Source organism: Primulina huaijiensis, chromosome 4, assembly GCF_012295235.1.
Source record: "Primulina huaijiensis isolate GDHJ02 chromosome 4, ASM1229523v2, whole genome shotgun sequence".
NCBI classification, from domain to species: Eukaryota; Viridiplantae; Streptophyta; class Magnoliopsida; order Lamiales; family Gesneriaceae; genus Primulina; species Primulina huaijiensis.
In genome coordinates this window covers 18406333-18419755 of record NC_133309.1, presented here as the reverse complement: position 1 = coordinate 18419755, position 13423 = coordinate 18406333, and the positions used below count along the sequence as shown (strand labels likewise).

Here is a 13423-nt window from a genome sequence, read left to right as displayed (position 1 = left end):
TAACTAGTACTTTATAATTCTTACTGATCACATATAAATTTTTATATCGCCACCAAAGGTGCAAAACCTTACTAACTTTAAAAAAAAAAATTACATATTTGCTTATAATTTTTTTTAATAAAAATATTTAAAAAATTCTAATTAATCACAAATAAATTTCTATATCACCAACAAGAGTAGGTCTCTTGTGGGACGAGACAGTCTCACGAATCTTTCTCTGTGAGACGATTCAACCCTACCGATATTCACAATAAAAAATAATACTCTTAGAATAAAAAGTAATAATTTTTTATGAATGACCCAAATAAAAGATTCACCCACAAAATTGATCCATGAGACCGTCTCACAAGAGTTTTTGTTCACCAACAAAACTTTATTAACTTTTTAAGCTGTCAGCAATTAGAAGCTACTACCAAAAGAGCAATAATGTTTGTTGAGAGGAACCAATTATTANCCCTCACTTCATTTCAACGGGTAAGATCTTGCCACACATACAATTTAAAAAAAAAAGTGGGTTCTATATATGAATAGACAAATCTTGGCCATCCATCATATCATGGAAGCAATGCCCATATACGTAAGACCAAATAAACCGTTAGTTATGAAAATAGCTTACTAGTCGGCACCTCATTAATTTTTCCTCTTAACTATTATTTATTTTTCATTTACAAGTGATGTTGACCTACACTTTCCGAAACCCACTTTCCATTTATTATGAATCTCGCCTTTTTTTTCTTTTTTTACGTATTTTCTACAATAGTTCGTAATATACATCCAATAAAAGTTATGAGATATCACACGAATCGAGCTTGTAGACATCGAATCATGTTATTATCATCAAACATTTTGACTGAAATCACTTATGTTTGATTAGTTATATGTCTATGCAGCTTGCATGAGTATACAGATAAAGTAAATGACATAATTGGATAAAAACGTAAAATATTATTAAAATAAAAATTATTTTTACATAAAAGTCAATAAATTTCAATTCACAAATTGGTTCGTTGGACAACTACTCTGACAATAACATAATGTGAGCTTGTGACGTGAATTATTCCGAGTTCAACCATAAAAGTTCACGGTCCGATGCATATAGTGCAATTTTAATTATTGGGCTTTAAAATTACCAAATTTGGTCCACTAAAAGAAAAACAAAGCCCACAACCTGCGAAGCCGACCGTAGCACTGCCCATCCTAGCCCCGGACCACAGCCTTTCGCGACATCTGCCAGTCTCTGACCGCTCTCCGGCCAGCCATTACCTTCCAGGCGACCGGATAACTAATTGAATAGAGACAGTGAGCGAGAAACTTGAAGATCTTGCTTCGTTATTGGATTTTTTCGTCGAGCCACCACCTTAGGAAATCGTTGGGGAACCTTCATAGGTTAATTTTTGAAATATCATCAGGCCTCGAAGCGGTAGATTGTTTTGCCCTTGTTTATTTTCTAGATTGCTTCCCAGTTTTTGACAAATTTTGGATGTTTTGCCTTAAAAAAAAACTTTAGGTGCCTCTACGACCGATTAGTGACCTATGAATGCATGTGAGACTTGTAGGGTTATATAATGTGGCGTTTACCAGCTGGAATAGGGCCGGAATGGCCCATATGAGGGCTATATGCTGCGGGGAATGCTCAAAGTTGACCCCCTTAATGTTTCTTAGCCATTCCATTTCCTGCGAAACATCCTGGTAAGATGTCTGCGTGTTCAACTTCTGTGTCAACTGAAGTTCAACAGCCGAATCAACACGGTCCTCTTCCTACTCATGCCAACCTAGCCAAGAGTGCTGAAGACTGCCTTTTGCAACATCACGAGGACATGAAAGATAACAAACAACGAGATGGCAACCATGCAGGGAATGTGGATGAATACGAGGATGAGGATGAGGATGAGGATGTAGATTTTAATCCTTTCCTTAAAGAAAATCATTCTGTAGAAGTCTCTTCAAGCTTGAGTTCTGAACTTGAAGGCCTGGATACTGATGTTGCTGAGAGTGGGGAAAAAACTTCTGCTACCTTATTAAACAATTATGTTAATAAGCACCTAGAGACTGTTCATAACATTCATCCTATTGAAGCTGTAGAGCACGGTGAAGAGATTGTGATTAAAACTACTGTTTCTTCTGGAAAAGCATGTGAGAAAAGGTTTGACATAGCTTTTGAGAAAATTTCTCGAAAGGAATGTGAATTGATTACTCAATCTGAGAGTGGATCTGTATGTTTCAAAGAAAATGGATTGGACAGCCTGAAAAATGTTACTGAAGATGTACATTTTGATAAACTTTCCATGGATGTGGACTCTGAAGATGCCATCTGCATGCGAACTAGGGCTCGGTATTCGCTTGCTAGTTTCACTCTTGATGAACTTGAGACATTCCTTCAGGAAACAGATGATGACGATGATCTCCAAAATGTCGATGATGAGGAAGAGTATAGAAAATTTCTTGCAGCTGTTCTTCAAGGAAGAGATGAGTCCCAGAATTTACGAGGGAACACTAATGCGGATGATGAGGATGAAGATAATGATGCTGACTTTGAGCTTGAGCTTGAAGAGGCACTGGAAAGTGACCCTGATGAAATAGAAGAAAGGCGCAAAAGTAGGCGAAATAGACGCCAAAGAGGTTCCCTAGAACGCAACAACAAATTTTCTGGGCAATTGGGTAGACCCTTGCGACCCCTGTTACCTTTTGCACCTATGGGATCTTTTCCAGCCTTTGATGGGAAACATCTGATGAACAACATTTCTCCGCCACCCTGTATACTTCCAGTGAATAATTGCTTCACCAGCGGATTCACTCCACATCAGATAGGGCAGTTGCATTGTCTGATTCATGAGCATTTACAACTTCTTATTCAGGTTTTCTCCCTCTGTGTTCTTGAGCCTGCTAAAGGCCATATTGCTCTTGAACTTAAGGAATTGATTTTAGATTTGCATAGAAAGTGTGATCAAGTATTGGCATGGAGGTCGCATCCATATCCCAGATTTTGCTTCCTTCCTCCACATATTCATCCATCGGTGCCAGATGAGTTTCATGAGATTTCACCATCACAGTGTGTCAATGAGAACGTAGAGTGTGAAGGTAGCACAAGACGGCATTCTGATATCACTCCTCCCTCTAATGGAAGATGTAAACATATATCCAATGATCGGACAAACTCTTTCAGAACTGAGGAACATACATCTTGGGTGCCTTATATTTGTGGTCCCATACTGACTGTTATAGATGTAGCTCCTTTGAGATTAGTTGGAAACTACATTAATGATGTTTATTCTGGTATGTACTATATTTTGTTTTTCCATCCATTATTTGCTTCATGTTGTTTATTGCATTTTGCTTATTGCTCTATAAAATGTTTTACAGCTGTACGTGCATATGAACAATATCAAATTGATCTTGGTTTTGAGAGTCGCTTTGAAAAGGAACCATTGTTTCCTCTTTCTAATTCTTATGTTTCCGCTGAAACTGATGGTCAAGGAGACATTAGATCCAACCCCCTGAATTCTAGTGCCACGCATTCTTCATTAACCAGCTATAAAATGCCTAAAAAGACGATGGCTGCAACTCTAGTCGAAAAGGCAAAAAAGCAATCAGTTGCTCTTGTTCCCAAGGAGATTGCCAAATTAGCTGAGAGATTTTTTCCCTTGTTCAATCCAGCTCTTTATCCTCACAAGCCACCTCCTGCGCCCATTGCAAATCGGGTGCTTTTTACTGATGCAGAGGATGAGTGAGTTTTATGCTTATCACTACATAGGGTGCTTATTTTGACTTTTGATTGGCAGCTTTGTTTATATCATGCTTGTAGCTCTGGGTTTCCATTCCATTTCTTCCTTTTTCATCTTGTTATTAATTGAATAAAGGCAAATTGTTTTGATTAATGTAATTTTAAGATCTATTATGAATATGTGGTCATACGAAAAGATTTTTAATATGATGTGACAAACTCATTTCTGTCTATCTTAAATATATTTTTACCACATAGTGGACTCTCATAGTATAATTTACAAGTGTCAAAACGAGAACTACAACATTTTCTTCCATTTCCTCTTTAGTATTGATCCCTTCTAGGGGTTTTTCTTTTTTGAGGGATGATCCCTCCTAGTTAATTAATAGTCTAGTTTGTAATAAAGATGTCATAAAGTAGCACGGAATAACTGCCCACGACTTACAATAAGTAATTAAAATTAAGTATGGCATTTGATAATACCAGTATATAATCATGCTCAAACTTCTTGTGACTAAAATACTTGCAGAATTTTCAAGTAACCGAAGTAGCAAAGAATTATCAGTACTTTGTTGGAGTGGAGTACCTTGAAAATGTTAGAACTTTTATTGTCAAAATATGTCGTGAAACTAAGATGCTGTAGGCGTTAAACTTCTCCTTCATTCATTTGATTATGTTTGATTAGGTACCTGTTACATGTTCGGTTAACATTCTAATTCGACGGTTGCTGATGTTGTTCATCAACAATCCCTCCCCAATTCTAAATCATGCTTTATTTTTTGACACTTTACTATTTGCTTTAATATTGACTTGTTTGCAGGTTATTAGCCTTGGGGTTGATGGAATATAATACCAACTGGAAGGCTATACAGCAACGATTTCTTCCATGCAAATCTAAGCATCAGGTGGCTCATTTTTAGTTCATGTCCCAGCATTGGACATGTTATACCGATATCAGCCCGCTTGTCATGCATATTAAATTCATGTGAATTATAAATCTCAATATTGTTATCTCCTGTCATATCTGTGAAGTTCTTTGGCAGAAAAATCATGCTTAATTAATATGATAAATATGCTGTGTAAAGCAGATATTTGTTCGGCAGAAGAATCGTGCATCATCAAAAGCTCAAGAAAATCCAATCAAGGTTTACCTTTTATTCTGATCACCGGAAAAGTTACTTTGAATAGTGCATTTTGAAAAAATGAGTTTTGCATTCCTTCTTGTAGGCTGTTCGGAGGATTAAAAACTCTCCCTTGACTTCTGGGAGATAGCACGTGTTGAAGTGGTACAAACTTCTATCAATGAATGTATGGTTTAAAAATTTGATATAGTCACATTGATCTCATCTATGATTGGTAACTCAGGGATTGAAGAAGTTGAAACTCGACTGGATATCGATATGGAGATTTTTCGTTCCATATAGAGATCCTTCCTTACTTCCAAGACTGTGGCGCATTGCTTCTGGAACACAAAAGTCATATAAATCTGATGCAAATAAGAAAGCAAAAAGGCGATTGTATGAACTAAGAAGAAAAGAAGCTAAACATTTGGCTTCAATGCAGCATTCTTCATCTGAAAAAGAGGTTAGCACATCTTTGAACTTGACCTCTGCTAAAATAAGTCAGTGCTGCCAGTGGAACGGCCGTCTTGTATTTGTTATTAAGGTCGGAGGGCCAACATCCAGTCATGGTTGGAGTTCCCAATTCCTCATGCCTAGTTTAGTGGCTGCAGGTTGGGACTATTTTGTATATGTGTGGACAGATTATATGGATTATTTGGAATAGTGAACCATTCCTTCTTTGGTTTAGCTTCTAATAAACTTTTTTCGTTAATTAGCGATGATTGTCCAGAAACCTGAAGAACTTCAAATTATTTTCCAATGTGACATTTTCGGCAAATTAGCTTGGTACGGTACATATTTGTGTAGGTCATCTCTGTTTAAGACATTTTTGGCATCACTATTTGATAGACTTTGAAAACTGTAGGCAAATGTATATGGCATATACAGGAGAAAATTTGATATTTTGTGGTTCTCAGTTGTTTTCTCCATAGGATAACTTCAGTTTTGCTGTGGCACCTTGAGATGTGTTGGTGGCTGATTATCAGAGGTTGATTGTTGATTGAATTCTCAAGTTTCAGGGCAATAGCACTGATGCTGTCGAAGAAACTATAAGTGGAGATAATCGCATGGACATTGAGGATGAAGCATATGTTCATGAGGCATTTTTAGAAGGTTGGAGGCCAGATAATGATATTTCTTTGAACTATTCAATTCACAAGCTCTCTCAGGACCGGGCTTCTCAAGCCAATCAGCAGAATGATAATTCTGGTTCTGCCTCTTTAAGGTACCCCAAGTCATAACAATCTTATTTTTATTTGCTTTACACATGATATTCTTCTCATTGATCTAAATCAGTGTAATTCTGGCTTTTCCTGAAGGCCATCCAAGCCTCAAGTAATTTTGCGTCCCTATCGAGCTCGTAGATCAAATAGTGCACGCTTAGTGAAATTAGCTCCTGATTTACCTCCAGTAAATCTTCCGCCATCTGTTCGGGTAATGTCGCAATCAGCTTTCCAAAGCTCCCGGGCAGCACTTCCCGTAAAGTTCTCTGGAAATTATTCTAGATGTGATGGTAAGATGGCAAATGGAGTTCCAGAGGTTGGTATCCTCAAAAAATCAGGAGTAGATTATTCAGTGAAATCTGGACAGATTATGAAATTTTTTACGAAAGTTACTACTTCTAATCAGCAATCAAAACATTCTGACAAATGTGTAGCAGATGAGAGAGGTGATTCAGATCTTCAAATGCATCCTCTGTTATTCCAGCCACCTCAAGATGGTCGTTTGCCTTACTATCCCCTGAACTGCAGTACCGGCCCCTCCAGTTCTTTCATTTTCTTTCCGGGAAATCAAGCACAACTAGATCTCAATCTTTTTCATAATCCACGCCATATAAGAGACGCAGTTAATTTTCTAAGCAAGTCATCATTACCTCCCAAAAAAAATTCATCATCAAGCAGTCTCGACTTTCATCCACTTTTGCAAGATACTGATGCTGTATCCATAGCCGCACTTCCTGTTAGCAAGCCCTCTCTAAAAGGTAGAAGAATCTCTAGCCCCAGTGGAATGGGTAATGAACTAGACTTGGATATTCACTTAAATTTCGCATCCACAAATCAGGAAACTGTTGAAAATGGAAATGTGACTCAACATGGTTCGGACAAATCAGTGCGTGCTTCATTATCTAGAACTAAAGAATCTAAGGCTGCAAAAGATCTAAGCAAAGTGAACTTTTCTACTCCCACTGGAATCAGTGATAAGATTCACTCGAGTGACCATTTGTTGGTTACATCCAGGAACAGACGAAGTAGGAAAGTAGGTGATAGCATGCATGATGGATCCCTTCCTGAAATCGTAATGGAACAGGAAGAGCTGAGTGACTCCGAGGAAGAATTTGGGGAAAATGTAGAGTTTGAGTGTGAGGAGATGGCTGACTCAGAAGGTGAAAATACGTCTGACTCTGAACCGTTTATCAATACATCAAATGAGGTCAGATTATTGTTGCTGTCCACCTCCTGTTGCGCACATTTTTTAGGGTCAACTCTTTTGCTGATCTACGATTTTATCCCTCGAATCTTATCTCCTAGATTAATCGTTTACATTTTTATTTGTTCTCTCTCTTTTCCCCCATTGTGCTTGTCTGCCATTTGCGTAAAAAAATCATGGTGCTTAATTAACAAGCCTGTGTTGCTTCATCTTCTTGTTTTTGTTATTGGAACATAGGCCCGATGCTGGGTTTATTATTTTTGGGTATCCAATTTCATCAGGATGAAATGCTTTTCTTCATACTGATTGTGTTGCTTTGGCTTAAGATCGAGTAAATCATCACTGTTGGTGATTGCCTAAATTCTGTTGGTTTTATGTACACAGTATCTTTTAATTGACCATGTGTCTGGTTCGCCCTTTCGGAAAATTGTTCCTACGAGTGAGAATACCAGTTTTCTAGTTTCATATTTAATTTATTTCAACTGCTGTGAATTGCTTTCAGGAAATGCCGGCAGATGGAATGGATGCAACTATTAATGATGGCCATTTAATAAATTCTGAAGGTGACTGTGTAGTTGATGCATGTACGACTGATGATATGAAACCAAGTTTTTTTGGTTTGAATCTGAATTCCTGCCCTCCAGTTTCGCAGCACTCAAACCCTGGCAATGATGTGGCTAAATATGATTTTGGGCCATTTGGTGAAATACAAACTCTTTTATATTCGAAAAAACCTGAGACACACATGAAATCGGAGTCCAGCTTTCTTCAGAAGCACGCAATGAATGCACGACAGCATTCCACTGCAGGATGCGGAGACCCTTTGCCTAGACAACAAAGAAAAAGTGCTCTTAAAATGACTTCTGATTTAGGCATTACTGCCTCTGGGCCAGGGCAACCAAGCATTAACATTGATGTAGAAAAATCAGAAAATGATGATAAAGATGAATTTAGTTCATGACAGCTTACCCAGGAACTAATATTGAATTTATTGTCATGATTGAGGAATGGTTTAGAAGCCATTAATACAATAGATTGCTCTCTCTTTGCATATCTTGAGTGATATCATGACTTCATTTACCTAGGTAGCATCCGTTTACCTGGGCATGACATAGTGGTAAAACATTAAGAGGATAATGTCAGTGCCACAAGCTCAAATCCCAGCAGGGGATGATAACTAAAATGAGAGTTGGCTCCAAGTTGTATAGGCTATGATTGCATCTGGATTCAGTGGAATATTGAGCAGTGGTTTGAATTGTAGAATTCATAGCATACACCAAAATTCATCTTTCAGAATGCATGGCTCATATGGAAGAGTGGCTTTGCCTTGAATTCCTGCTTTTTTTGTTATCGGGATCCAAGATTTGGATGAGATGGCTTACATTCAACAATCCGTTGGTAGAGAACCTATATTTCTGATGGGCAGCCATGGCCTGTGACTGATTCTTCCTTGACTTTGTCTAGTGGAATGGTGTTCCTCCATCTCGGAATCAGAATATGTGATCTCACTTGATCTGTTTACCCACTTGAGGACAATGGCTCTCATAAACACAGATACCAAATAAGAACTATGACTGTTGGCAGCAAGGCAGGCAAGTGGATTGGTTGTTTCCCTGTCAAGTAGCACATTGCAAAGGATGTACCACAATGTCTGTTGAAGCATATTACCTTTGCGAATAACGAGAAAAAACCTGCAAGTGACAGAAGGGATGTGCAAGAGGTTAAATCCTCGAAATATTTAAAGATCATCTCGTAAACAGTGAATTTGATTTTTATTTTTAGGAGGATTTCCAGGAGAATTCAGGACAAGAAATTCAACCAACAGCAGTCTCAGAAGGAAAACTAACTGAAGAGAAATTCAAGGTAACCGCACTTGGGGATGTTAAGTCTTATAGCTCATTTTAAGTGGCCTAGATTTAAACATGCAGGCTCACTGTATCAAACTTCATGTATTTTTTAAGTCAAATCACACACAAAAGCTAAAATCATTATGTTCTCACTGTTATAACTCGAGTCTGTTCTGAACATTCCTGATACATTTCTTTTGTTCTATGCTCCCTCTCTGTAGCCTCTATTTTCGGCAATAGATTTTGCTACATCATTTGCATGAGTTCTGCTTGCTTGCTGATCTTTCACAAGTGTGATTGCTTTCTTTGAGAGTCAAAATAGCTTATTGGAATTGTCGACGACAACCTAACATAATCGATAGCAATTAGCTACAGTTTAATCTTATCAGATCTTAACATTCAGGATCCTACACATACATGGTTATTGACAGAATGGGCGAAGTATTTTTCGATCGAATATCAGATTTGTTTTCGAGGGTTTTTCATGGAGCTTAAACATGCAATCATTTGTTTGGAAGCTTGCACGTCATACATATTTATCCGAACTTCATGCATTCAAAGAACTAGAGCAGGGGATAAGGAAAGTAGCAGCTAAATCAGCGCCATAATTATGATATCTTGTTTTGGCAGCAGCTGCATTGGCACTTTATTTTCATATGATGTCTTCAGGATATCGAAGGGTAAAGGAATTTAAAGTAACATCTGCCTTTGTAGGGGATGTGGATAATGAAATCAAGTAAAAGATTAATACCCTTTCTTACCTCTTCTTTTTACACTTTCTTTACTTAACATGTAACAGAACTGTTGCAAAACTGATCGTGTAGTCGTTGGCGGCAAGGAACTGAGGCTGGGAATTGGCATTTGAAATGCTGTTGTCCGAAATGTGAATGAACTCTGCAAAACCATACTAGTTATTACAAGTATGAGTTTGTTTTCTGTTGAATGTTTTCCGTTGATTGAATGTTCTTTTTTCCAAGGTAGAATGAGGTTACCAAGCTGGAGAAGGAAATTGGGTATTTGTATACGAAATCGAGTGCTTGTGGAGCATTTTACAGGTTGCTTGTGGACAACAAAGTAGGTAGCCAATTCCTTAATTTTCATTCTTGCTCAACCTGAATTCGTTTAAATGTATCATATGCTGAATAGACTCACAATTTTCGTTTGATATTTTCTTCGTCACACTATTTAAACATGGCGTTAAGATAAATAATAAGTTATTTCGGTTTGATTGGTTTTAAAATTGATCTAAATTGCTATCGACTAAAAACGAATTCGAATGAGTGGTTTCGTTTGGTGTGGTTTTTCAATTTGGTTCGGTCTGGTTATTTAATATTTCCGGTTCGTGACTCACCCACACTCGGATTACTCTAGTTCCTTTGCTTGAAACAAATCCAAACAACAATTCAGCATCATCGGTTATTTATTGTTATGATTTATTGTTATTTTATTTTTCTCATCCGAGGAGGTTGTCGAGAGGTGAGGCTTGCTTCAAATAATACACCAATAACAATTATTATGTACGATATAAATATCGACTTACACCTTATATATTTACGAGATATCCGATGTGGGAGAGTTTGTGTTTTTTATAAAGCGAGTTCCTCCAAAAGTGGACCCATGCGGCCATCTTCCAAGAACCATCCACAGTTTATTAATCTAGCCTAAATAGTTGTCAGATTAATATTTTTATCACGACGTGATAGCCACTATATTTCTACAAAAATAAAAACTAGTTAAAAATAGTTTAATAATCAACAAAAATTAATTTAAGTAGTTTTTTTTTTAAAAAAAGAAAATTGTCAACAAAATATATTCTTCAAATCTATAATAATAATAATTACATAAGTAAGACACTTCTGTTTTTTCCCCTATTGCTAACAAAAACTACTCAAAAGCTTTGGTTAATAAGTATTTGCCATTATTTTATACACCGCGAGAGACATTTTTTACTACTATTATTATTATAAAATATTTTTATGTTAAACTGAATATAATTTTTCGGTACCTGTTAATCTAAGGGAAATTTGCGTTTAAATCCTTAAATCCAAATATGGGTTTGTGTTCTGTATCTAACAAGAAAAAATATTTAGGCACTCTCCGATTAACACAAAAAACAATTTTGTACTCTCTGGTCTCAGATATATTTTCATTGATAAAAATCGGGATAAAACATTGAAATTATGATAGTGATATATGATTGATGCGATCCGGGTAAAATGAAGGAGTCGGGTCGGGTGCTCCACCAAATCTGCTATCAATATAATGAAGGAAATAAGAGCAAGATGTCTGGATCAGAAGCTTCTCTCGTTGGACGACTGGAATGATCTGCACCCAAGAAGATAACCACTTGAATGGGCGTCGGAGGGGTGTCCGACGTGGCCACTCCGATGCTTAAGTCAGTGACCGATTTAAGTCAAAAACCAATGTAACCAAGTGATGGTTGTGATATTGGTGTGAATGAAAGAGTTTTAGTGAGCAATAAATGGTATGCTCAATATCTGAATAGAGAAATAAATGCAAGAAAAGAACCTGATATTTATAGTAGGAGATGTAATGACGACCTCGTTTTCCGTGCTACCTACTAATTATAGCATGACGACTATTTGTACCCTATATTCTGACATCTCAAATCTCATACTAATCACATCCAGCCTACTGATTTTGTCAACCACTTGGATTGGTGTTAGACATGGGACAGTCGCCCACACCCTATCTTACTAGTATACTTGAGTGCAACGCTTATATTGAAGTGGCCCGGGTAGAAAGCTTCCCGAGAGTTTGCATGAGAGCCCGGGCATCCAATAGACCGGGATGAAGACGTCCCAATCGTTTAATAGTCTGGGCTTCTGATGAACACTTTCCATAAATTCTCCCTCGCAAGCTATCCATCCAGTGTCCCAGGTCATCCGGAATCCGGGCTCTTTTGCAGACCTACCCTATTGCCTCGGATCATCCATGATCCGAGAATAACCCTTATCCCTGACCCGGGCACTATCCATGACCCGGGACATCCCGGGGCATAATCACTCTCTCCTTAAATAGTCGGGCTAGAGTCATGCTCGATGTCTCGATTAGTCTTGTGTGCCCGGTCAGGGAAAATAATTTGTCGTTTAGTCTCCTCGGGTTAGTAGGGTTGATGTCATGTTATTAGGGCTGGCGTAAGCCCTAAAATTCAAAATCTGTCAGAAACTTTTCGTATTCCGAGATAAATCATTACGACGCCTCGAATTTCGAGCCTGTCTTTTCAAATATCCCGCACAATTTCCAATGTGAATCTTATCCATCCATCTGTTTTGAGATCGACGGCCCAGATCAACGCCCCTCTCCTATATATATCCTTGCCTTAAGTTCACTTAGAACTTTTCTCTCTCGCGCATACTGATTCTTTTCCTCTCCGGCGACGTGCTTTCCAAGATTTGGCGATATCTGCTTCCAGTCACCCACCGTCACCGTCACTCCGTAAGTTCTTTTCCCTACTCTTGCCTCTACCTCTTCTTTTTTCTTTTCTTCTCACCATGTCGAACTCTACCACTTCTACCTCCGGCCAAAATGTCAAAGGTTTGTCGGAGGACAACTCTCCGACTCCTTTTGAAACCTCTGTGCATATTCCCATAGTCATCCCTATTCCGTCCTCCCGACTTCTCCCAAAAAAACAAAAAACCAAAACCACTACCACTTCTTCCTGACCAACTGATCCCCGGGACAAAGGGAAGGACAATGTTGCAGGGTCCTTGTGGTTCTCCACAGTGACCTCTACTCTTCGTTCCGAGGCTTCTGAGGAAATTAGGTCCATAGGATCAATCCCTTCTAACTAGGGCTGTAATTGGGTAGGGACCCGTCCCGTAACCCCCTGACCCGATCCCCGTCCCGATAAGAATTGGGAATAAAAAAAGATTCTCGATCCCGTACCCGACAAATATCGGGACCCGAATGTTTGGGATCCTGAATGTTCGGGATCGGGTCGGGAAGGGAGACAAAATCTCGATAAATATTTTTTAAAAAATTCATTGAACATCATGACATAGTATGTAGTATGTACATAAGTATTATAAATTAAAGCATATTTCTAATAAATTATAAATAAACCGAAATATAACAATTTCAGAAGCTTACACAGAAACAACGTTGCAGTAAAATACAACACAACGTTCTTGAAAAATAAAATCTAACTTATCTAAGCTATAAATAAACCAAAATATAACAATTTGAATCGAGGAACTAATTAACACTCTCTCCAATTATGACAACGAGGTGTTAGTGGCCCTGGTGTACATCTGCTGCCGAGAATGAGCTCACAACATACATTC

General features: G+C 38.0%; 1 pseudogene; it reads left to right on the top strand.

The window, feature by feature from the left end:
* Positions 1 to 1045: 1045 nt before the first annotated feature.
* On the top strand, positions 1046 to 10054 carry LOC140975334 (uncharacterized; annotated as a pseudogene).
* The last annotated feature ends 3369 nt before the right edge of the window (positions 10055 to 13423 follow it).